The sequence below is a fragment of the Capra hircus genome, chromosome 15, assembly GCF_001704415.2.
Source record: "Capra hircus breed San Clemente chromosome 15, ASM170441v1, whole genome shotgun sequence".
Taxonomy (NCBI): domain Eukaryota; kingdom Metazoa; phylum Chordata; class Mammalia; order Artiodactyla; family Bovidae; genus Capra; species Capra hircus.
The window spans coordinates 56,541,336-56,565,624 of NC_030822.1; the positions used below are offsets into that span (position 1 = coordinate 56,541,336).

At 40.8% G+C, this 24,289-nt stretch overlaps 1 protein-coding gene across 6 annotated transcripts in view; it reads left to right on the forward strand.

Annotated features, from left to right (window-relative positions):
* The window catches only part of CADM1 (cell adhesion molecule 1), a 357,698-nt gene that overhangs the window by 264,255 nt on the left and 69,154 nt on the right, over positions 1–24,289 (forward strand). The gene's annotated exons all lie outside the window — the stretch shown is intronic.

Below are 24,289 nucleotides of genomic sequence, written 5' to 3' on the forward strand. Positions count from 1 at the left end.
TGTAAAAATATGTAATATAAGCTATATAGATGCCACTGTGATTTTTAAAAAATTGAGTAGTAAAACTACATTGGAGTCCATGAAATTTTTGATGTAAAAAGATGTTCTTGATATACACTGAAATCAGAACAAATTTATTTGCAAAAGGATTTTCTTGTACCATTTGTTAGAATCATAAAATTTAGAAGCAATCTAAATTTATAACAAGAGCAGGATATCTAAATTGCTTTTCTGGTATACTTGTATGATGTATCAATAATTTAGTAATTAAGAATTTTATACACACATAGGCAGGCACGTACACAGATTCACATGTACACCCCATTTATGTAAAGAACTACACTAAAATATTAATAATGATTACTTCAGAACTGTGGGATTTTTTGTACTTTATTTTACTCAGAATATGCATGATTTTTATAATTAGAATAAATTTTTGAGAAGAATATTAGTTCTTAAAAATGGTCACATAGGGGTCTCAGGACCCCTGATGCACTGGTTTAATAACAAATGCCTTCAGTAAGATGGGGCTTCCCTGGGGGCTCAGATGGTAAAGAATCTGCCTGCAATGTGGGAGACCCGGGTTTGATCCCTGGGTCAGGAAGATCCAGGAGAAGGGAATGGCTGCCCACTCCACTATTTTTGCCTGGAGAATTCCATGGATAGTGGAGCCTGATGGGTTATAGTCCATGGAGTCACAAAGAGTTGTACATGACTGATCAGCTAACACACGCACAAGATAAGAATCCTTCCCAGAGAATTTTTAGGAAAGTTAGCCTCAGTTGTCTTGTATGGCGTAACTAATAAGCTCATATTAGCTTCATTTTTGTGTACCTTTTCTCAGTGTGTTTTTAGATAATGTCTTTGATAGTTTCTTGCGGTGGGGGGAACCACTGCTTCGGTAGCACTTCGGTAATTGCTTCGGTCCTGAGGCACACTCTTAGGACACTTGGCCCGCCGCATGGCTCCTGTCTCATGGGCTGTAAGTCTCCAGCATTGAAAAGTATTTGGCCTGTGTAACAAGTGAGTGAATTTTACATTGCAAATTCCTAAAAGGTGCTGATAGTCTCAATAAAAGCGTTTGGAAATCTTTTCTGAAAATCAATTATAACCTGGTAAATAAGTATGATTCCTCATCTGTCAGTGTCAGGCATTCTCATATGCTATTTGTGGCCATTTCACCTGTGGTCAGCAACTGTGACCATCATTATTTCAAAACCCTAGGTCTGACCTAGGCCACTTGGGTCATCAGGCACGAAGACAGAGGTCCACTGGCCACACTGAGACCTTCCTGATAACAATATGCTTGGGTGTCAAACCTTGGAAAGGACCAGTTCTTAAAATGCTGAGCCCTGCCTGCCCAGACTTATTCTGTGTCCCTAGATCATTAGAGGCTGTTTTAAGATCAAGCCAGAGAAGCCTTTCCAAGCACATGCAAACAAGAGGTTGAAGAAGAGCTGCTGTCTTAAAAAAGGAGTAGATGATGAAGAAGCAAGTCAGTTGATAAAGGCACCAGGACTTGAGACAGAGCTAAGCAAATGGGAGGCTGGCACCAAGGTGAAATGTGGAGGAGAGGCATGGAGCCAGAGGCAAGGATACAGAAGAGTCCAAGAGCTCTTTGATTTCTGACAGGATCGTAGTCTTTTGAGGAAACCTTCCTTTACCTCCATTTGGGCTGTACTCAGACTTGAAAGTGTAGACGTTTAAGGGGCACACAGGGACTCTTCAGTTCAGTTCAGTCACTCAGTCGTGTCCGACTCTTTGCAACCCCATGAACCGCAGCACGCCAGGCCTCCCTGTCCATCACCAACTCCCAGAGTTCACCCACACCCATGTCCATTGAGTCGGTGATGCCATCCAACCATCTCATCCTCTGTCGTCCCCTTCCCCTTCTGCCTTCAATCTTTCCCAGCATCAGGGTCTTTTCAAATGAGTCAGCTCTTCGCATCAGGTGGCCAAAGTATTGGAGTTTCAGCTTCAGCATCAGACCTTCCAATGAACACCCAGGACTGATCTCCTTTAGGATGGACTGGTTGGATCTCCTTGCTGTACAAGGGACTCTCAAGAGTCTTCCCCAACACCACAGTTCAAAAGCATCAATTCTTGAGCGCTCAGCTTACTTTATAGTCCAACTCTCACATCCATACATGACCACTGAAAAAACCATAGCCTTGACTAGACAGACCTTTATTGACAAAGTAAAGTCTCTGCTTTTTAATATGCTGTCTAGGTTGGTCATAACTTTCCTTCCAAGAGGTAAGTGTCTTTAATTTCATGGCTGCAATCACCATCTGCAGTGATTTTGGAGCCCAGAAAAATAAAGTCAGCCACTGTTTCCCCATCTATTTGCCATGAAGTGATGGGACCGGATGCCATGATCTTCGTTTTCTGAATGTTGAGCTTTAAGCCAACTTTTTCACTCTCCTCTTTCACTTTCATCAAGAGGCTTTTTAGTTCCTCTTCACTTTCTGCCATAAGGGTGGTGTCATCTGCATATCTGAGGTTATTGATATTTCTCCCAACAATCTTGATTCCACCTTATGCTTCATCCAGCCCAACATTCCTCATGATGTACTCTGCATATAAGTTAAATAAGCAGGGTGACAGTGTACAACCTTGACGTACTATTCTTCCTATTTGGAACCAGTCTGTTGTTCCATGTCCAGTTCTAACTGTTGCTTCCTGACCTGCATGCAGATTTCTCAAGAGGCAGGTTAGGTGGTCTGGTATTCCCATCTCTTTCAGAATTTTCCACAGTTGATTGTGATCCACACAGTCAAAGGCTTTGGCATAGTCAATAAAGCAGAAATAGATGTTTTTCTGAAACTCTCTTACTTTTTCGATGACCCAGTGGATGTTGGCAATTTGATCTCTGGTTCCTCTGTCTTTTCTAAAACCAGCTTGAACATCTGGAAGTTCATAGTTCATGTATTGCTGAAGCCTGGTTTGGAGAATTTTAAGCATTGCTTTACTAGCATATGAGATGAGTGCAATTGTGCAGTAGTTTGAGCATTCTTTGGCATTGCCTTTCTTTGGGATTGGAATGAAAACTGACCTTTTCCAGTTGTGTGGCCACTGCTGAGTTTCCCAAATTTGCTGGCATATCGAGTGTAGCACTTTCACAGCATCATCTTTCAGGATTTGAAATAGCTCAACTGGAATTTCATCACCTCTACTAGCTTTGTTCATAGTGATGCTTCCTAAGGGCCACTTGACTTCACATTCCAGGATGTCTCGCTCTAGCTGAGTGATCACACCATCGTGATTATCTGGATCATGAAGATCTTTTTTGTATAGTTCTTCTGTGTATTCTTGCCACCTCTTCTTAATATCTTCTGCTTCTGTTAGGTCCATACCATTTCTGTCCTTTATTAAGCCCATCTTTGCATGAAATGTTCCCTTGGTAGCTCTAATTTTCTTGAAGAGATCTCTAGTCTTTTCCATTCTATTGTTTTCCTCTATTTCTTTGCATTGATCCCTGAGGAATGCTCAGCGGGACCCTAGGCCTGCTTTTCTCTGTAGAGAAACCAATTTTCCCTTGGAGAAAAAAAATCAAGTTAGAAAGTTGACTTGCCCTCATTAAAACAAACAAACAAAATAGTCTTTCTAGGGTATCTCTAACTTCCATTTGGTTTTCTTAATGCACTGAGTTACAAGCATTTAAAAAATGAAAATATTGTGCTTTTTATGTTCATTTTTGCCTAAACTAAGACTCTTCCTATTGAAAGATGGATGAAGAAAACAGCAGGTATGTAAACCTACCATATCTCCTTAGATTTATTTAGTCTTTGCCCTCAAAGAGCTCAAGTAATCTTATTGATCTTGGCTGAGTGTTATAATAAAAATAGATTTTTAACATCTTTTGACCTTAGGTCTCATGACAAAGGGTCACCAGAGGTGGTGTTGGACCCAGGGCCTAGTTCTGAGCCCCACTATATTATATGGCCCAAATCCTCAACAGATAGTTGAACTCCAAAGCAGGTTCTCGGGTAGGTAGGGACACCATGGTAACACCGTGCCTCTGGAATTCTCCCTTTGACCTGTTCACAGGCCTTTCATTGAGCCTTGTTTACCATGGTTTTCTTGTGGTTTGTGACAGATAAGAACTGTATTGATTCCCAGCATCTGCTGGCAGTAACCTTTGAAAGGGCAGGCGATGCATCACCACAGAATTTTATCTATCAATATCGGAGTAATAGAAAGACAGGGATGACATCTAATCACAACACTGCTGGCAGATCATAAATCTGCACTAATATGGTACCATAGTAATGGGCAGTAGAAAAGGGACACGGATTAACATTTGGATAAAGTCGGGGACGTTTAGAGAGAAAGGGACAAGACTTGGCCATGAGTAAACTCCTAATGGGAATGGTCATCCTCACGGAGACCTGGAGAAGTTAAGTATCTTGATGTAGACGGCTATGAAGTATCAGAGCTCTTCTCGGAGCCTCAGTTTCCTCGTCCGTAAAATGGACACAGTGAAGGATTCAATAAGCTGACACATGCCAGTTCTAAAACTATGGTCCCTAGGGTAGCAGCATCACATCGCCTGGGAATTTACCAGGAATGCAAATGTTTGGGTCCCGACCCGCCAAATTTAAAACCCCAGAGTGGGGCCCAAGATTCTCACGCATGCCAGAACACGTTGAGAACCACAGGTGCGGCCAAAGGATCAACACGGTGCCTGGCACAGAGCTATGGTTCAGAGAAGCAGCGTTTAGTTGATGTTTATTATTATTATTATTTAACCCTACCATTTATATTAATAATGTATTCTGCTTACAAACCCTACAATTGTCATACTTTTGTTGACTCGCAGATGAATTAGGAAAATGACATATTTTCTGACATATTGACATCGGGGACATGTAAGCAGTGCCGCAGAACTGGCTGTCTAATTCCAGCACTCTGAATTACAAGGCTAGAGGACACCAGCATCCTAAAGGTTAATGTTCTAATGTGTGCTTTGGATATATTAGCGCTTTTGACATGTCAGGAAGCTTCCAGCCTGGATAGTGAATAGTGCAACAATTTAATAACATAAATGGAGTCTGTCTGATTCTGCAAAGAAACGTCCTTCCTTAGGGCCCAGAATATATAGTCCCTTCTGTGGCTACACTCACAGTATTTTTAATCATTTCATGTTTTTATTATACCCCAAGTACAAGGTGTTACAAAGAGTCCCTGGTGCTGGCAGTCACTCACACATTGACAAATCTAGAAAGTGAATAGAACAGCAAGTAGCCCATTAGAGGTTTTCTTTTTTATTTCTCTGTATTTTTTTTTAAAGGAACACCTTATAATGTCAGAAGAGTTGATTTTTGCATCTTATACATGAAAAGTGGTAGTAATAAAGTTCTGCAATTGTTGGTCTTTTCTCAGCAGAAATTATGGCTGTGCATAACTGTGGAGTTTTAACTGTTTTCCACCAAAGTCCGTAATTCACACACTAAGTGTGGCAAATGTGACTAGCTGTAAACCTAACAACTTTTTTTAAGACTGAAATTCAGAGCAGTATTCTCTCTGAAACTGCACTTTGGTAACCCCACAGAAAACCCTTCAGAGATCTGCTCCCACCGCAGGAAAGGCATCTGGGTGTGCCAGCAGCCAAAATCCTGAAAGCTTTCCTATAACACACAAGTTAGAGGAATGAAGTGAGAACCGATTGCAATCACTGTTTATTACTCAACCAGAAGAACAGAAACTCAGTGGTGGCAATCACTATTATGCTGGTCCATCCTCTCTTCCCTCCCGCCAAAAAAAATTATAAAAGTTTGCTAAGAAACTTACACAGTGGTCAGAATTCTTTTTTTTTTTTAATGTTTTAGGCATTTTATTTTAACTTTTTATTTTGTATTGTGGTATAACTGATTAACAGTGTTGTGACAGTTTAAGGTGAATAGCGAAAAGATCCATTCTCCCCCACACTCCTTTGCCATCCAGGCTGCCATATAACATTGAGCAGAGTTCCATGTGCTGTACAGTAGGTCTTTATCAGCTATCCATTTTAAACATAGCAGTGAATAAACTTAAGGTTGCTGGGGTGGGAAAAGGTGTAGTTGGGGAGTTTAGGATGGACATGGTTAAAGTTCTAAGTATATAAAGTTTCAGAGGGATAGGAGAGAACCTTTCCAAGCTGAGGTTCTTAGGCTTTAGGTGAAGGCTTTGCTTCTTTGCTTTCAAGGTAAGTGTCATTTCTTCCAGTGAGCAGCTGCTAAGGATGCTGTTAGCCTGCATCCGGAAAGCAAGGCACATTCGCTCCAGCAGCCGGTCCAGGTTGATCCATGGATGTTCATTAAGAGGCTGTGGAAAAGTGAATCTCCTGTTTACCTTTTCTTCCCCTGAGCATTCTATGAGGCTCTTTCCATGCCCGCTTTTTTCTGCCTCCAGCTTAAGACTCATTATTTCCCTTAAACGTCTGTTTATGTCGTCACCTATATTTTTGCAGTCAATTTTATCTCCTGGACAGAGAGTGAAAAGGCCTACTCTAATGGGATAGTGTAGCTTTTTCCCCTCCTCCCTTCAGATCACGTAATTGAATCTCATCACTTTTGTCACAAACCTAGGCAGCCTCTTTTCAGTTTCCATTTTGGACCGCTTGTTTTATTTTCCTGTTTGTTGTTTTGTCGTCACTGGCTCAATGCACACAAGCATAAAACATACAGTGACAATAAAACTGAAGAAGCAAAAATTAACCAGGGTGCAGCATGCAAAGCGACAAACCCACTGAGTGTGAGAGCACCGGCTGGAAGAAGTCAGGGTTTTTTTGCAACTGAATGCAGAATAATCTATTTGCTTTGGTTGCAGTCAGCCAGCTGCTTTGAGAGAGGATTTTTCATTTATGTAGTGGTTGATCTGTGAAACTTGAGGAAGAACCTGAGGTTCTAGTTTCTGTTGACTTTATGAAGCACCCATGTCCCATGTCAATTTATCACCGTGATGCAAACTTGAATTTTTAAGTCAGTGTTTATATACAGAGAAGTCACTGAAAGCTGTGTTTATCCCTGGAGGTGGGGCTCACTTGGCCATGGAGATTCACGTTCTTCTTCATCCCATGACTCACTGATTACTTCTTTCTGTGATCTTCCTTGCTTAAGCCATCTGTCTCAATGTTTATGATCATGACAGAATACTGCGCTCTAGGCCAGAGCTCCTCCAACTGTAATGTCCATATGAATGATCCAGGTCTCTAGTTAAATTACAGAGTCTGACTCAGTCAGTCTGATATGATTTAAGAGTCTGTATTTTCAATCATCTCACAGGGATTTTCAAAACTGCTGGTCGACCACACTGAATAGCAAGGCTCTCCTGGGGATGAGGACTTCCCAGGTGGCACTAGTGAGAAAGAACCCACCTGCTAATGCAAGAGACATAATGAGACATGGGTTTGATCCCTGGGTCGGGAAGAGCCCCTGGAGCAGGGCATGGCAACCGACTCCAGTATTCTTGCCTGGAGAATGCTGTGGACAGAGGAACCGCAGGGGCTACAGCCCATAGTCACACAGAGTTGGACATGACTGACGCAACTTAGTACACACACATGCACACGTTGGAGATGAGGGGTGTGGTGGGGGTGGGACACCCAGGTTTCCTAATTCCCTTTTTGGTACAAGTGAGGCTACAAAAACCCCTCTCAGGGGTGAACATTGGTGATCAGTGATGAGAATGGGTGTGTAATCTGCCTTCTAACTCCTTCTGATCTTTTCTTAGAAGGTCACTAAACACTAGCTGGAGTTAAGCAGAGATGACTGAGGAGTACTCAGGGCCCCCTTGAAGAAGCTGAAAGCCCACTGATGTGCCTCACCTGGGAGGGCTCCCCATCCCTCCTACTCTCTCCCTCCTCCTACCCTGAGCTCTGCCGTCCCCCTCCGGATTCCCTTACTTGGCTCTTATCAGCTGCGAGTACTCAGTGACTGAAGTCTCTTAACTGATCTTCTTGGCTCCAGCCTTTTCCCACCTCCTGTCTTCCCTTCCTCTCTGCACAGACGTTATCTTTCAAAACACAGGTGTGATCATATCACTCCCTGGATTAAAATCGCTTAATGGCTCCCTATTAATTACAAGATAAAGTGCAAATTCCTTAGCCTGGCATACAGTGTCCTTCAATATCTGGACCTAATGACCTTTCTAGAAAGCGCCCCTTCCTGTGCCTCTTCAGAGCATATCACACTCTTCCCTTTGTTCTAAACGTGCCAGGACCCTTCTTTCCAAGGTCTCGTCTGCATCCTTTCTGGAATATGCACCCCATCCCAACAGAGTCATTACTGCCTCCTCCAGGTTCCCGTAGTTCATTAGCATCCTGTGACTCACTGTTTTCACCACACTGTGCTGTCCTCGTACATACCTATGTCTTTCTCTCTCAGAAGGTCAGGAACTTCTGGAAGCAGGGCTGGTTGCTCTGTTGACCACTGGAGGCATATTATTAAGGCCTTTTTCTTTTCAAGAGCCTTATGAACATGGTCAAGCCATGGAAAAGAAAATGATTAGCTTCAGAATACAACAGATGATTGGAATTAATCATTTCAAAAGCAAAATTATGAAACTTCTTGATATTTTTAATTCTTACAATTTTATTTAATGTGAGATATGGGTACAGGGCTTCCCAGGTGGCTCAGTAGTAAAGAACCCATCTGTCAATATAGGAGACGCAAGAGACTCAGGTCCGGTCCCTGGATCAGGAAGATCACCTGGAGTAGGAAATGGTAACCTGCTCCGTTTTCTTCGTTGGAAAAGTCCATAAAGAGAGGAGCCTGGCAGGCTACAGTCAATGGGGTCACAAAGAGTTGGATATCACTGAGCACATTTAATTATGATGGTGTGATCACTCACCTAGAGCCAAACACCTGGAATGTGAAGTCAAGTGGGCTTTAGGAAGCATCACTACAAACAAAGCTAGTGGAGGTGATGGAATTCCAGTTGAGCTATTTCAAATCCTGAAAGATGATGCTGTGAAAGTGCTGCACTCGATATGCCAGCAAATTTGGAAAACTCAGCAGTGGCCACACAACTGGAAAAGGTCAGTTTTCATCCCAATCCCAAAGAAAGGCAATGCCAAAGAATGCTCAAACTACTGCACAATTGCATTCATCTCACACACTAGTGAAGTAATACTCAAAATTCTCCAAGCCAGGCTTCAGCAATACATGAACCGTGAACTTCCAGATGTTCAAGCTGGTTTTAGAAAAGGCAGAGGAGCCAGAGATCAAATTGCCAACATCTACTGGATCATCAAAATAGTAAGAGAGTTTCAGAAAAACATCTATTTCTGCTTTATTGACTATGCCAAAGCCTTTGACTGTGTGGATCACAATAAACTGTGGAAAATTCTGAAAGAGATGGGAATACCAGACCACCTAACCTGCCTCTTGAGAAACCTGCATGCAGGTCAGGAAGCAACAGTTAGAACTGGACATGGAACAACAGACTGGTTCCAAATAGGAAGAAGAGCACGTCACGGCTGTATATTGTCACCCTGCTTATTTAACTTATATGCAGAGTACATCATGAGAAACGCTGGGCTGGATGAAACACAAGCTGGCATCAAGATTGCTGGGAGAAATATCAATAACCTCAGATATGCAAATGACACCACCCTTATGGCAGAAAGTGAAGAGGAACTAAAAAGCCTCTTGATGAAAGTAAAAGAGGAGAATGAAAAAGTTGGCTTAAAGCTCAACATTCAGAAAACGAAGATCATGGCATCCGGTCCCATCACTTCATGGCAAATAGATGGGGAAACAGTGGGAACAGTGGCTGACTTTATTTTTCTGGGCTCCAAAATCACTGCAGATGGTGATTGCAGCCATGAAATTAAAAGACGCTTACTCCTTGGATGGAAAGTTATGACCAACCTAGACAGCATATTAAAAAGCAGAGACATCACTTTGCCAACAAAGGTCCATCTAGTCAAGGCTATGGTTTTTTCAGTGGTCATGTATGGATGTGAGCGTTGGACTATAAAGAAAGCTGTGCACCAAAGAATTGATGCTTTTGAACTGTGGTGTTAGAGGAGACTCTTGAGAGTCCCTTGGATTGCAAGGGGATCCAAACAGACCATCCTAAAGGAGATCAGTCCTGGGTGTTCATTGGAAGGACTGATGTTGAAGCTGAAGCTCCAATACTTTGGCCAGCTGATGCGAAGAGCTGACTCATTTGAGAAGACCCTGATGCTGGGAAAGATTGAGGACAGTAGGAGAAGGGGATGACAGAGGATGAGATGGTTGGATGGCATCACCGACTCAATGGACATGAGTTTGGGTAGGCTCCGGGAGTTGGTGTTGGACAGGAAGGCCTGGCGTGCTGCGATTCATGGAGTCACAAAGAGTCAGACATGACTGAGCGACTGAACTGAACTGAACACATGCACGCACATGCGCGAATGCACACGCACGCACACACACACAGGTGCAACTTAATGTTTGATGTTAAGAGACTTGTCTCCACAAATGAGAGTGCCTCAGCATAAAGGTCTTAAAGCCCTTCATTAGTAACTCCATTCAACAAGCATTGATTGAATACTTGCTCTATAAACTGACCCTGTATTATGCTTTGAGAATACAAAGATATAGATAGTATAACTATTCTCAAGAGCTAAAATAATAATTTTTAGACCCATTTTATTTGTGTAAAACGTGAGGCTGCAAGACCTTAAGTAACTTTTTCAAGATTTAGCTAATAACTGGCAGTGCTAGCAGTTGCATCTAGATCAGGATTTTTAAGAAAAGGAAACCAGCCTGTAAAGAATGATCAAAGAACTGTTCAGTGTTGTAAGCACCAAGGCTGACAATTGCAATGCACTGTGAGCCAGAAGTCTAGGAACTTGGGGAGGTATCAGAGCTTCCCAGGGAAAGCGAATGACTTCCAGCGGAATCGTGCAGCATCCTCCGTGGTCAGTTTACCTGCCTTTAGACACAGCTTAGATGGATTGGATCAAATAGCATGAATATTAGAAATTACTGTCAGGAACGAAGTAGTGTGAGTTACCAATTTTTATTGCTTTGCCTCCTGCATTCAAAACTATATTTTCCCCTAAGAATGTCTATTAGTGTCAAAGTATAATTATCAAACTAAGCCAACTATTATTGTTAATTAAATTTTGTCTGCACACTTTTCTTTCCTCCAGTGTTAAATGAAGGGGGAAAGTGACAGCCCCTTCATGCCACAGTAACCTAACACACCACTTAGTGAGGTTAGGTTTCTAGAGACCTCAAACATCCCAGATTAGTAAGCAGGAAATGTCTTAGCACCAGTAGCTTTCTCAAAACTCTTGCTGTTAGTAATCAAGGACGGAATTATCTTCCAGAAGTGACGGGCAGCATTCGAAGGGAGCGGCAAGGACATACACAGCCTAACAGGATGCGATTGTGTACGGAAGGGCCACCTAGGCCTACACATGTCATTAACTCATGGCATCTGCTCTAGAGAGAAGCACAGGACACAGAAAGTGGCAAGTCAGCAAGCTTTGTGAAAATTGTTTTTGTTTCGTTTCATTTCGTTTTAATTTTGGCCTTCAGAGAAAGGCTCAATGACATGGAAAGCTCTCATTTGTGGAACAGCGTATTTGGTAGCTAGGTACCTGAGGTGTTGATGGTTGAAGTTTTCCAGCGAGGATGTCGTGTGTTGCATGACTAACCTAATGCAACCTTAGAGCAGGGAGAGTGTTCATTGAACTAATTATGGCCATATAATTAAAGGAGAGAAACCAGAAGGTAAATCTGAGATTGAACCTAATTTCAAATGTCCAGTCCTCTGCCAACATCTGCTATTTACCTTATACTTTTCTCAGTGAGAATGGTTTTAGTTTGCAATTTAACATCAGTGATGGAGATGTTTTAATTTGCTCTGTGCTTCTTAAAGTTAGCCTTAGAATGAAAAGAATAATAGCTAAAGCTCTGAAATTGAAAAAAATTCAGCATGTTATGGAAGCTCCTACGAAGCCGTATAGACAGAGGCTGCATGGAGATAGTGATGATGCTAATGAGGAAGTTGGAGAAGAAGATTGTATTCTTCCGTTAGCATTCATAAAGCTTGAAAAATATTTTTACACACATATTCTGACTCGATTCTCATAATCCCCTGGGAGGAGAGACACCATTTACCCTTTGTAAAATGTGAAAACAAATTCGGAGTTTTTCCCGGTTTCATCACCAGTAAGCTCAGAACTACAGCACTTATTGCTGTTTTTCAAGTCATATGGTCTCATTTTCCTTAGACACACTCTTAACAAGTAAAAATAAGGCACAAGTGATGTCCTTATCACATAGCCCTAATTTCAATGATGATTAATCAGCAGCCCACATTCAGATGATACTAATCAAGTTATTTTCATAATAACACCACTTCGGATAGCTGCAGTGCACGCCTGACTGATACTGGCTTTACACTGGGGACTTGGTACAAGTCAGGAAAGTAGAATCTGGAATCTCCTTTAACCGCTGTCCATATGCAATCTTTTCATCAAACCCTGGCTGAAGAAGTGCCTTCTAACCTGTATGTTTCTTCCCAGACTCACTGGGACCAGCAACTCAAGAGCCCAGAGGTTAAAAGAAAAACAAAAAATCATTTGCCTTAGTAATAATAATAAGGGCCTTACTCACAGAACCCAACTTTCTAGGTAAGAAATTGTCATTTCATAAAATAGTGCAAAGCTGCTTGAATTCCTGATAGGAGATGTGAGTGAGTTGAATGTTGCCACATTATCCAGCATGATGGTTATCATGGCTTTACAGGTGTTTCTTGAACAAACCATATTGCACTCACTCGGCATACTCTCTAGAATAAGAATGTGAAACGTCCGTCCCCTCCCATTTCCCCATTTTCTGTTTCTGTAGTCATGTCAGTTGAAGCTGACATTCACTCTGAGTCCATATCTGATGTGTTCCAACTGATATTCTTACTTGCTTGTCCTGTCGGCTCTAAGCTTTAAATTTGGAAGGTTTTCAATGGCTCTTGTTGGAAGGAAAAAATGAACCAGGAGATGTAGAGAGAGACTGCTATTACAGCCAAATTTCAGTCACATAGACTGTCAATACTAATGAATGCCCTTGAAGCAGATACTGTAAATGCCTAAGTTGGAGTTGAACTGCTTTATGAGTCAGAATCATTCAGCAGAACAGACACCCTCTCTCTAAATACTAACAGCCCAATATTTAGACTCCGGTTATGGAGCTAATTGAATCGCTGGAGCATATTGTAACATGCTGATGGCTGACAGGCTTCAAATTCCTTCTATGCTGAAAATATTATTTAGTTTTATTCCTAAATCATATAAACGAGATACAGTAGATTCTTTCATTAGTTCCCCACCACTCTTTTAGCATCATAAATTAAAGCCTCAGTTGCTGTGAAGCTGCTAAGTCGCTAAGTCGCTTCAGTCGTGTCCGACTCTGTGCAACCCCATAGACGGCAGCCCACCAGGCTCCCCTGTCCCTGGGATTCTCCAGGCAAGAACACTGGAGTGGGTTGCCATTTCCTTCTCCAATGCATGAAAGTGAAAAGTGAAAGTGGGGTCGTGAAGAGTCGGACACGAAAGTGAAAAGTGAAAGTGAAGTTGCTCAGTTGTGTCCGACTCTTCGTGACCCCATGGACTGCAGCCTACCAGGCTCCTCCGTCCATGGGATTCTCCAGACAAGAGTACTGGAGTGGGGTGCCATCACCTTCTCTGAAGCCTCAGTAACATACTGTAATTGTGAATAATACCAGAGTTAAGTAGAGGGAGAACCAGTATCCAAACTTGGTCTCTCTAAATCTTGGTCTCTCTAAATCTTGGTCTCTCTAAATCTCAGTTTCCTCATCTGTATAATGGGGCTAATGATAAGATATTGAACCACATAGGACTGTTGTGAGAATTAAATAAGATAACATAAAATGGTAATATAAGATAATTAATGGTAATATAAGATAATATTAAAAAACAATGCCTGGGACATAGAAAACATTTTAAACATATATTAGCTATTGTTATCATGCACACAATTAAAATAATGCCCCCTCCAGAAACAATGAGTGTTTTCATGATATTAAAAAAATTAAAATAATAATGAACCCTCTAGCAAAGAAATAATTTGTTTCTCTTGCCTCCAGACATGGAGAAAAGTAGTCACTTCCCTGTTCCTTTCTGTGTGTAGTAATTATTGTTATATGTGATAGTGTTGTGATTTTAAGTATTTTACACTAATTGTTAGACTTTTAACACCCTGAAGGCAAATGTAAAGAAAAAAATAGCTTCTATTAAGTTGAAGCAAATGACCTGGTTTAATAATGGTATCTCTTATCAGTGGGAAAGGTGATATTAAATTAGCTGCTTAAAAGCCGGGTATAAAAAAATAAGGGAACTACAGGTGCCATCTCCATTGAGATTCTAAGGAAATTCAATATAAAGTGCTTTCTAGAGGGACAGTTATTTAACAGCAAGTATTGCAAACAGTCTCCATCTCTAATATGCTTAGAACTCAAAGAAACTGAGAACTAGCAGTTAAGAAGTGAGCATCGTAGAGCTGGCTGTGTCCATAGCTTTGAAATCCTAAATCTCTTTTCATATGGTTAGAAAAAAGGCAACATTATACTTTCTTACAGAGGGAGGGTTCGTCAGAGACTGCTTCAGCGTGTATAGTAAATGGCTTGGCTACCAGTATCTCTTCTGGGGTATGGAAGAAGTCCCAGTTCCCTTAAATCTTTCGAGGAATAATAGAGCCTAATATGTGTATCGTTTGTGGTTTTCAAATATTTTAATATGTGTTTTGCATTTTCATCATGTAAACCTTTTGTTATAGTTATGAATAGCTTGTGATTTGAGAAATGTAGATAGTTCTATATGTGAATTAAAATCATCCATTCCCATTACCTCAGCCCTCAACTAACTTTGGGATCAGTGACTACCCCACTGGATGCTGTGAAGGTCTGTGCTTCCTTAGTTACCAGCTTCTTCCTACAGAGATCATCCCTTTTAGAATGTGATTTTCTTTTCCAATAGTCCATGCTCATGGACAGCAGGATTGTACAACTAGTTTTCACTCACAAAGTAACCATTTAATACACCCCAGGGAAGAGAGTATCTATTATCGGTTCATTAGCAAAGTGGTTTGTGCGAAGATCAACAGTTGGCCTTCAACACTGTTTCATCTGAAAGAGACAATGTATTTTGAAATGCTGGAACACTCCCCAGCTTTGAATTGCTACTGAAGCAGCTCAATATAAAACTGTTCTTTTATTCTTCTTTTGCCATAAACGAGCATCACAGAATCAAATCCATTGAGAAGAAATTCCTTGCTTTGCCAACACAATTAGTTTTGTAAGAAGCCTCTGTCTTCAGATTGTTCTCCTCCAGAATCCAAGTTGGATGGCTGTGGTTATTTTTTAATTAATATTTTTTTAAGAGCCCCTTTTCTCCCAAGAGCCTCTAAGCAGATTTAGCAGGCTTAAAATGACTCTTCCACAAGGTGATTTCAATGCCATCTTACAAGCAAATAAAACAGTGACTTTCCTACTTTATTGGCTCAATTTTTCCCTCTCTCTTTTAATTCTCCAAAATCCTGTCCACTGGAGGGAGTTTTTCTTCAGGGTGAGGATATCTTCTCTCCAGAAAAGATGCTATCTTTTTGATGAACAAAAAGACCATGAAACCCATCCAGCCATGAAAAGGAGTAAGAGGAGAAAAAACATTTCTGTGTGAGGAGCAAAAGGATTCAGTGATTATTATTATCTTGCATGGTTTATTCTTTATTCTCTTTCTTTGATTGCCTTTCACTTCTTGGATAAGTGGATTTTAATGGAAAAGCTAATTCAGATCTTCACGTTTAGTGGATGGGTATCACTCCCCACAAACATTGTATAGAGGGCATTGCACCTCTCCACTTTATGGAATCAGGCAGCTCAGATCATAAGCATCGTAATTGCTTGGACCCCTTAGTGCTGTGGGCTCTGATTAAAAAGTCCTATTGAGCTCAGAGTCTTTTAAGAGGAAGGCAGCTAATGTGATAGTTAAAATTGAAATAGCATAGGCGAAGATGCTGTAACTACTTTCTTTTGTCACAGTCTTCCTGGAAAAGAGTTTTCACACATCTAATCAATGTTTCCTTTCACAAAAGAGATTCTCATCCTGTATGTAAATATCAGTTGGACAGTGCTTGACCGCAGTTCTTCAGCTTTAATGCTGCAAACCAATAGACCCAAAGGTAAAAAACAGCTTGATGCTTATTAGCCTTTAAAGTTAAGATTTGGGTCACCTTGAGTTTGGCATGGTATAAGGGCTCATTCTCTTGGCAGAGAAAAGCAGAAACAGCTCTTCTTACAAATGAAATAGCGCAAGATTAAAGGATTTCATGGGGACAAGAGAATCTTGACATCATCCTGTCCAATAACCTTTGTTCTGTTTTCAATCCCAGCCACTTTCCAGTTTGTAAGTTGATGGTGGAATTATAAACATCTATTCATTCGGTAGACTTTGTTGGCCTTGGAACCATCAAAATCTTGTGTTTGGAAATTTGAAGGCAAAATCTGGCCTTGGCTGTTTCAGAGCTACCCCTTCTAAAAAGGATATTATTACAAGACAGGAGATTTGCAGAACCAGACCTTTGTGTCATTGATGTGGCTGAGTGCGCTGTGGGAAGTCACCACTACGCACGTCAAAATTCATAGCTGTCCCTCCTTCATGTGCATTTTGGAGTTAAAGGTGAAATTCCATCTTTAACCCCCTTGTGGTTGTCTGAACAGTGATTAATGAACTCGATATGATTCCTTGCAGACTTTTCAAAGGGTGGATGAAGGATGGAATTTCAGCCTCTTTTTTGAAAAAAAAAAAGAAAGAAAGAAAAAAAAAACCACAGGGCTTTTGCATCATACAGCTTTTAAAATTAATGTCCTTTCTTGAATGCCAAGAAAACAAAGGGAATTTCTCAGAAGTATATGCAGCTTGACACAATAGGCCTTAATTGGTGTCAAGGAGATGTTGGGATGAATGAGGAAATGCCCATTTAGCGGATAAGACTTAAAAGTGGAGCCTTGTTATGAGCTGTCATCTCAGCGTGTATTTAAACTATAGCAAAACTGAAACATATTTGCCGTATAGATCATAATGACTCCAAAGGAGCCATTATACTCTATTATGTAATTACATAATCAAAGCATGCATAGTAATCAGCTTTTGGAATTCAATGCTAATCAAACATACCTATAGTATGTGTTTAAGCTAAAATAGAGAGCGTTAATTTGCCATTAGTCAACTAAACAAGAATGTGTATACAGAATATTCATGAATAGCTTAATGTTGTGTCAGATGATATTTTTTGTTTTGTATTCAGGGGAAATCAACAATTTTAATTGAAGAAAAAACCAGCACTGAAGGAAGATTACTCTTTAACTTGCTGTTCAAAAATTTGCCTCACCTTTTACTGATTATAAGAGGAGATTAGATTAAATTCAATTTTTTCCCTCCATAAGCTCTAGTGATACAACAGTTACTACATTACATGAGATTCTTAGGCGATCCTGACTATCTCCATGCCATAGGATAAAATGTTATGCATACTACACTTGAAACAAGCCTTTAATAGATATATAAAGAAACCTTGAACATGTATTACTTTTGTAATTAGAAAAAAATCAATAAATGTTATTTAGAAATAGCCGAGAAAAGAAATACCTTGAGGAGCCGTTAGGAACTGTGGCCTCACACTTGCCGCATGATCTTACATATCTCCTCCCTGGATCTCGCTGTCTTCATCTGTAAATGAGAGAATTGATCGGCAGATGCCTTTTAGTTGTGTTGCTTTGATTCCTCAAGGGTTCTATGAGAAAGAAGATGACATAAAGGAAATGTTTTGGTCCATGTCACATACCATTGCCCACTCAGGTATTTATTGAATTGGGTTTAGTTTAACTCTAAGTTTATGAACTGTATGGTTCGCATTCATAATTATTTTGACCATTGAGTAGACAGTCCTTGGAGCAGACAATCAACAGATTCTACTTTACTGTTTGGGATAGCAAACCATGGGTGAGGATCAAAAAGGTTAAAAGTAGCTTTGTAAACAGCAGACAGATGGAACGCTTTTGACTTTAAATAAATATTCAAGTATTCACAAAGGTTGAAGTATTGCCTCTCTTTGAAATAAAGAGTTGTATTTATGTTGAAGTGTGCGCACCCTTAACCTTAATCCATGGTTGATGGGCCCATCTTTTTTGACACTGGTTCTCACTGCCTTTTATTTGCACGCTGGCTGACCGAAAATGTTACTGTAATATTGAAAGGGGACTAAATTCTTTCATCAAAAGCTTTCATGGCTTGAACTTCATATAATTTATTTTCAAATTACTTTTACTGTAATTCTTATTAATTCAAATAGGTTTCTGATTTGATATAAAACTCTGTAAATGCAAGGAACAGTTTAATGAAATGAAAGATAGGGTTGAGTCTTTTAAAGGAAATGTACAAAATATGCTGGCAATAATTGCTTAGATAGAAATCAAATCTTAATGGCTCTGTTAATGATTTGTAGTGAACACTGTGTTTACGTTGACTTGGGGGAACATAAGCAGTTAGAAAAAATTTTCCCTCTGGATTTCAACAGAATCTTCTCTTTTTTTTCTCTCTCACTTCCTGAAATGTACTCAGTTCGAATGCAAGCTCTCAGAAAAGTTAGCAGGAATCGCAATGCCTCTACGGGGTGATGGTTGTATTTGGGTTGGGGTAAGGCATTTTTCTTTCAAGTTGAGTACGTAACTGACATGGTTATAAAAATGGGATCCAACAGAAATGAGAATGAGGGAGAAAACATTTGAAGTTTTAAAAGACACAGAGCTCACATACAACAGGAAAGAAGGGCTTCAAAATCATGCAAGTTTTTTTGACTCCGGAGAATCTGAACTCAGATGCCTCTTAAAGGGAAAGAATTGATAGTCCCAAACCTGGAATTGGTGTGAAATTTCAAGAACTCTGGTGGCTTTTTTAAATTAGTAACTACCATGATCCTTAGTAAAATGGTTTTTTTGTTTGGTTGGTTTTTTTTTGGACAGCCTGTACTGTTGGTTTCACTTTTGTCTATGCAGACAACCTGACTGTGCTGATTTAATGTTAGGTTCAGTCTTCCATACAGCAGAGGGTAAAAAAAAAAAAGGTTCCCTAATATGATTTTGCTACTAAAGGAATAGGTCAAGGGACTTTATTTGCTCTTTCTCTGGGCAAACTGTTCACAGTGAAGAGTCATTGGTGCTCCTTGAAGTCAGTAAGAGTTTACATAGTTGCTATAGTATAGGCTGAATCCTGTTCTAACTGTGACTTGCCCTTTTATTATAGACTTGACTGGAGAGACTCCCCCGGTGTAAATGAAGTGCTTTATTTATTAACAGCCAGGCGGCGGAGGCCAGAGCTCTCGGTGCCGGCAAATGTGAGCCATGCAGTGGTAATAAAAGCGTTCTCCAGGGGCAAAGTGTGCCGAGTGCTGAAAGAAGGAAGCGGTAGTAAACACGGTGTTTTACATTCAGGACAGATTCTCTCTCATCTTGAAGTGTGTAATTGTGTTCTGGATAAATTATGGAAATTTAAAAAAAAAAAATGAGAAGTTGCTCATAGGGAAATCACCCTCTTTAAAAACAAGTAAATTTTCCAAGGCAGAGCCAGTAGAACCTTGGCAACAGACCCTGCGGTTGGCTGGTTGAAAAGTACAAGCTGTATGGGCTGGAGAAACTGGCAGAACTGGATTCTGACACCAGCTCGGCCACTTCGCTTCATTACATTAGACAGCTTATTTCAGCTTCTTCTTGTCTCAGGTCCTTTAAGTGGGGATACTGGAAACTCCAGGAGTTTGAGAAGAAAACACATTCAAAGCCACTAAGAAAGCGCCTAGCATCAGACCAACTTATGTTTCCTTCCCCCAAGTCCCTGTGCCTGAGAATGCCGTCTCTCCTTTCAGCTCCTTGTTTGAAGATTTGCGTCATCCCCCAGTTCAGGCAGTTCTCTTGTTGGTGCAATAGATTCCAACCCAGGCTAGTGTTCTCTGTGATGCCATTTACATAGTGTTTGTAACTAAATGAGGTTTCAGGAAAGAATCCAGGAGTTAAGTCAATTGATGATTGAATTAATGGGAGATTTATGAGTCCACTGCATCCACTCCAGCCCGAACCATCTCAGCTGAAAAGGTCTTTAGTGATCATCAGAATAAATTTTAGCTCTTTTTCTGCTTTAGATAAGATGCGTTTTCATTCTTGTCATGAATATCTTGGCAACTTCTAGAGGGCTATGGGAGACTTGCTTGTGAGTGAATGGGCCTCTCTGATGCTGAAGTTTTGTTTTTAGAATTTGTGGGGCAAGTAGGCATGTTAGAGGGAATTCAGTTGCTGGTATAAATTAAAACCAAGTTTGGTTCTGTCTATTAAACCTCACCCACATATACCAGTTAGCAGTCAAAAATGTCTGTACGTGTCAGACATTGTTCCACCCTTAAAATAAATTACCTTGCTGCTAACAGCTTTATTTAATGGCTACGGTTATATCGTACCTGCTTGAAGCCTCCTTGATTTCTTTTGCCCAGAACATGTGCTATTTTCTACCTTGACAGTATATCTGCTAATTGAGTTTTAGAAAATCAGAAAGGTTTTTAAAATGGATTATTTAAGAAAGGCACTAGAGTTGCCTGTTTGTATCCTTCTGCTACACATCAAATTGTGTTTTGTAACAACCTAATTGTCATGATATCTATGTCAAGGGGAAATTTATCGAGTCACAGTACATCCTTCTGTTTGGAAGAAATATTTGAGGATGTGAGCAGAAATTATTTTTACATAAAGGCTTCAGGCGGTTAAGAGGACTGACATACATATCGTATTTTCATCACTGTCATTCACTTCCTTTGCCTCCAATAAATAGGTCATTATTATTCCATTGCAGCCATCTTCTGATGCTCCACGTATGGAGCTCTGTTTAATATAACTACTGTCCAACTGACCCGTATAATTTATTGGTGATTTTTACAGACCGATACCCTTGGGCCACCACCATCCATCAAGGCACTTTGATATCTTTCAGCACTTAGAATTTTTTAGCATTAGTATTATAACCATGTTAACATAGCTAGGAACTATCATTTTCTGAGACAGTGGACTTTAGGTTGGCCTTAGCAATTTCATAAAAAAAAAAAAATACAGTAATGATGATGATACCGCCATGGATTTGCAGAGCATGTTATGTGCCAGAGCACAGCAAGGGCAAACATTTGCAGACGGCAAAAATTTTACCTGAATGATTTATTCAGTAATGACACATAAGAGGGATCTGATCTTATATTACTTAATTGTAAGTAATAAATAAGAATGTTGAGACTTTTTAAGAAATGAACAAAGAAACAAAAACTCCTCTGGTTCTGTTGTAATACTTATCATGCTTAAAATACAAAATCACGGTCACTCCTCTGCTCCCATCTCCTTTGCAGATGTTTCATAACCTCACTATGAATACAGACCAAACATACTAGGGTTCTGAGTAAAGACTGAAATTAGAGTGGATAGTTGTTTCCGCAGAAACTATCCCCTTAGAGCATAGCTGAATTGCAGTTGGCTTCACGTCCTAGTATCTACGATGGTATGTGTGTGTGTGTCTGACTCTTTGCAATCCCATGGGCTGTAGCCCACCAGGCTCCTCTGTCCATGGAATTTTCCAGGCAAGAATACTGGAGCGGGCCATTTCCTACTCCAGGGGATCTTCCCAACCCGTGGATCGAAGGCACCTCCTGCATTGGCAGGTGGGTTCTTTACCGCTGAGCCACCTGGAAAAACCTCCTGCATGATGTAGTCAGGATCTATAAGGCCGAAGGGATTAAGGCCTTTTGCTGGATAGCCTTTCCATGTGTTCCTTTTATAAGCTGAAGATTCTTATTTGTTGCTAATAAACTTCCTTGCGGTAGAAGAAATCTCCACAATCCAGCGGACCAGTTTGGCATTCTGATCTCAAGGCAAGTCCCATGACTTGACACTGTATAGCATTGGAATCGTGCAGTTTAATGTTTCCTTACTTTTTGTCCTAGATTGGGTTACAGGAGGAAATAGGGTATTGTCCTTTCTGTACAGACCTTCTCAAGGGCCAGCGAAACCACCATGAAAAGCATGCTGGATTGGCAGGAATTCCCTGTCCCTTGTTCTGTTCTCAGATCTGGGAATAAGACGCTCTCTCCAGCTGGGTTCTAAGTTCTGTGTTTGTCACAGTAATACACGGAGGAAAAAATAAGCGTCTCTCCTTTACCTCTGATCACTCTTCCTCTCTGTTGTTATTCTCTCACACTCTTCAGCCCACTAAGCCTTCACTGCTGGATCAAGCTGGGGAAAATTTACCTTTTTACTTGCTACAAGCCCTGTGGGCCTCGTTCTCACACCCAGGTTAATTCCCTGGATCAGAGGCCTCAAGGTTGGGTTTCATTTTGGTTTGCTCCTCAAGCATCAGGAATTTTTGTTTATCTGTGGCTCTAATAATTTTTTTTCCCCTTATCCCTCTAGTTTCCTCTTTTCTAATCCTCTCCCAGAGGCTGGTCTGTTTCTAGTTGGATTTGGCTTAAAGCCATCTGAGACACCCTTTCTCATACTTCCCCACTGTGTCCTGCCAAAAAAGGATCCTTCAGCAGAAATATGATAGCAGGTGGAAATCCTCCGTTTACTCTAATTACACCTCTGCTTATGCGGTCTCACTTTTTTTTTTTAGAATAGTATTTATCTTTGACCTTTGTTTCTTAATGTGACAAAGTTTCTTTTAGAGAGCGAATAAGCTGCCCTGAGTTGATATATAATTACCTAGAGAGCTCCTTGAGTGCAGGGATCGTGAGCTTTCTATCTTGTATTCACACCACTCCCAACACGTATAGTTGCTTAGTTGGGATCTGACATCTAGAGAAGAGATGATGGTGATGATAACAGCTTCCATTTATTCAGTTTTATGAGAAGCCAGACACAGGGCCAAATGCTTTACATTTATTATCTTTCTTAATCCTCCCAGCAGCCCCGTGAGACAGCTTTTCATTACTGCCCCCATTTTGCAGATGAGACACTGTCTCAGGGACTTGAAATAGTTTACCTAAGATCTTACAGCTGAAAAGCAATCTCTCCCGTCCCCTTCCTGACTGGCCATCATACGTATTGCCTGTACCTAACTTTTCCTCTGTAAGTGGGGATCAGAGATCAGTTTTCACCAATACTGCAGCTTCTGACAGGCTAGGACAATGTCATGTACTTCTGTATCCCCTGCTATGCCAGGTGCAGAATTGGACATTCAACATTATTTCATCTTTTGCTTTTGAAGCCTCCTCTCCTCCTACCTGTGCTGTGGGTCATTTAGGACATTTCTGAGGTGCCCTGGCTGCTTCACTTGTCTTAGAAGCAACAAACTAGAGCAGATCTGGAGATAATCCAGGTATCAGTGGACTGAAAGCCTAGACTTTAGGACATTTTCTGGGGTTTCCCAGGTGGTAAAGAATCCACCTGCCAATGCAGGTTACGCAAAAGACACGGGTTCCATCTGCGAGTCGGGAAGATCTCCTGGAGTAGGAAATGGCAACCCACTCCAGTATTTTCCAGTTGCCTGGAAAATTCCATGACAGAGGATCCTTGCAGGCTAGAAACCATGGAGTTGCAAAGAGTTGCACACGACTTAGCCACTGAACAACAACAAAGAGATTTTCTAACTGGCTGCAAGAGTGTAGTCTATAGAGAGGACATGTTTCAGGATCGCCTGGGGCTTTGGTGAGTCATGAAGAACAGCATAACAAACTGAACTGTAAGCCTTCCTAGGATTTTATTGAGATTCCAAAGAGTCATAGTCAGTTCTCCACCCCTACACAATGCATAACAGCCTATATTCCAAGAATCTTGACATCCACTAACAAGGTGAGATTGTTCACTGAGCCCTCCCTCCTACTTCTATTAAGTGGCCCCTTGAGTTTTCTGTGAGGTGACCAAATAGCTAAAGGATGTGAGGAGGTTGAGTACAGTCATTCCTTCGTATCCACGGGGGATTGGTTCCAGGTTCACCATAGACACCAAAATCTCAGGATGCTCAAGTCCTTTGAAATGTTTACTTTAAGTCATCTCTTGGTGACTTACAATACCCAGTGCAATGTAAATGTTATGTAAATAGTGGTAAATACAGGTAGTGAAAGTGAAAGTGAAGTCAGTCACTCAGTAGTGTCTGACTCTTTGCGACCCCATGGACTGTAGCCTACCAAGCTCCTCTGTCCATGGGATTTTCATGTAAGTACTATATAAATAGTTGCTGGCGTGTTGTAAAGTCAAGTTTTGCTTTGGAGAACTTTCT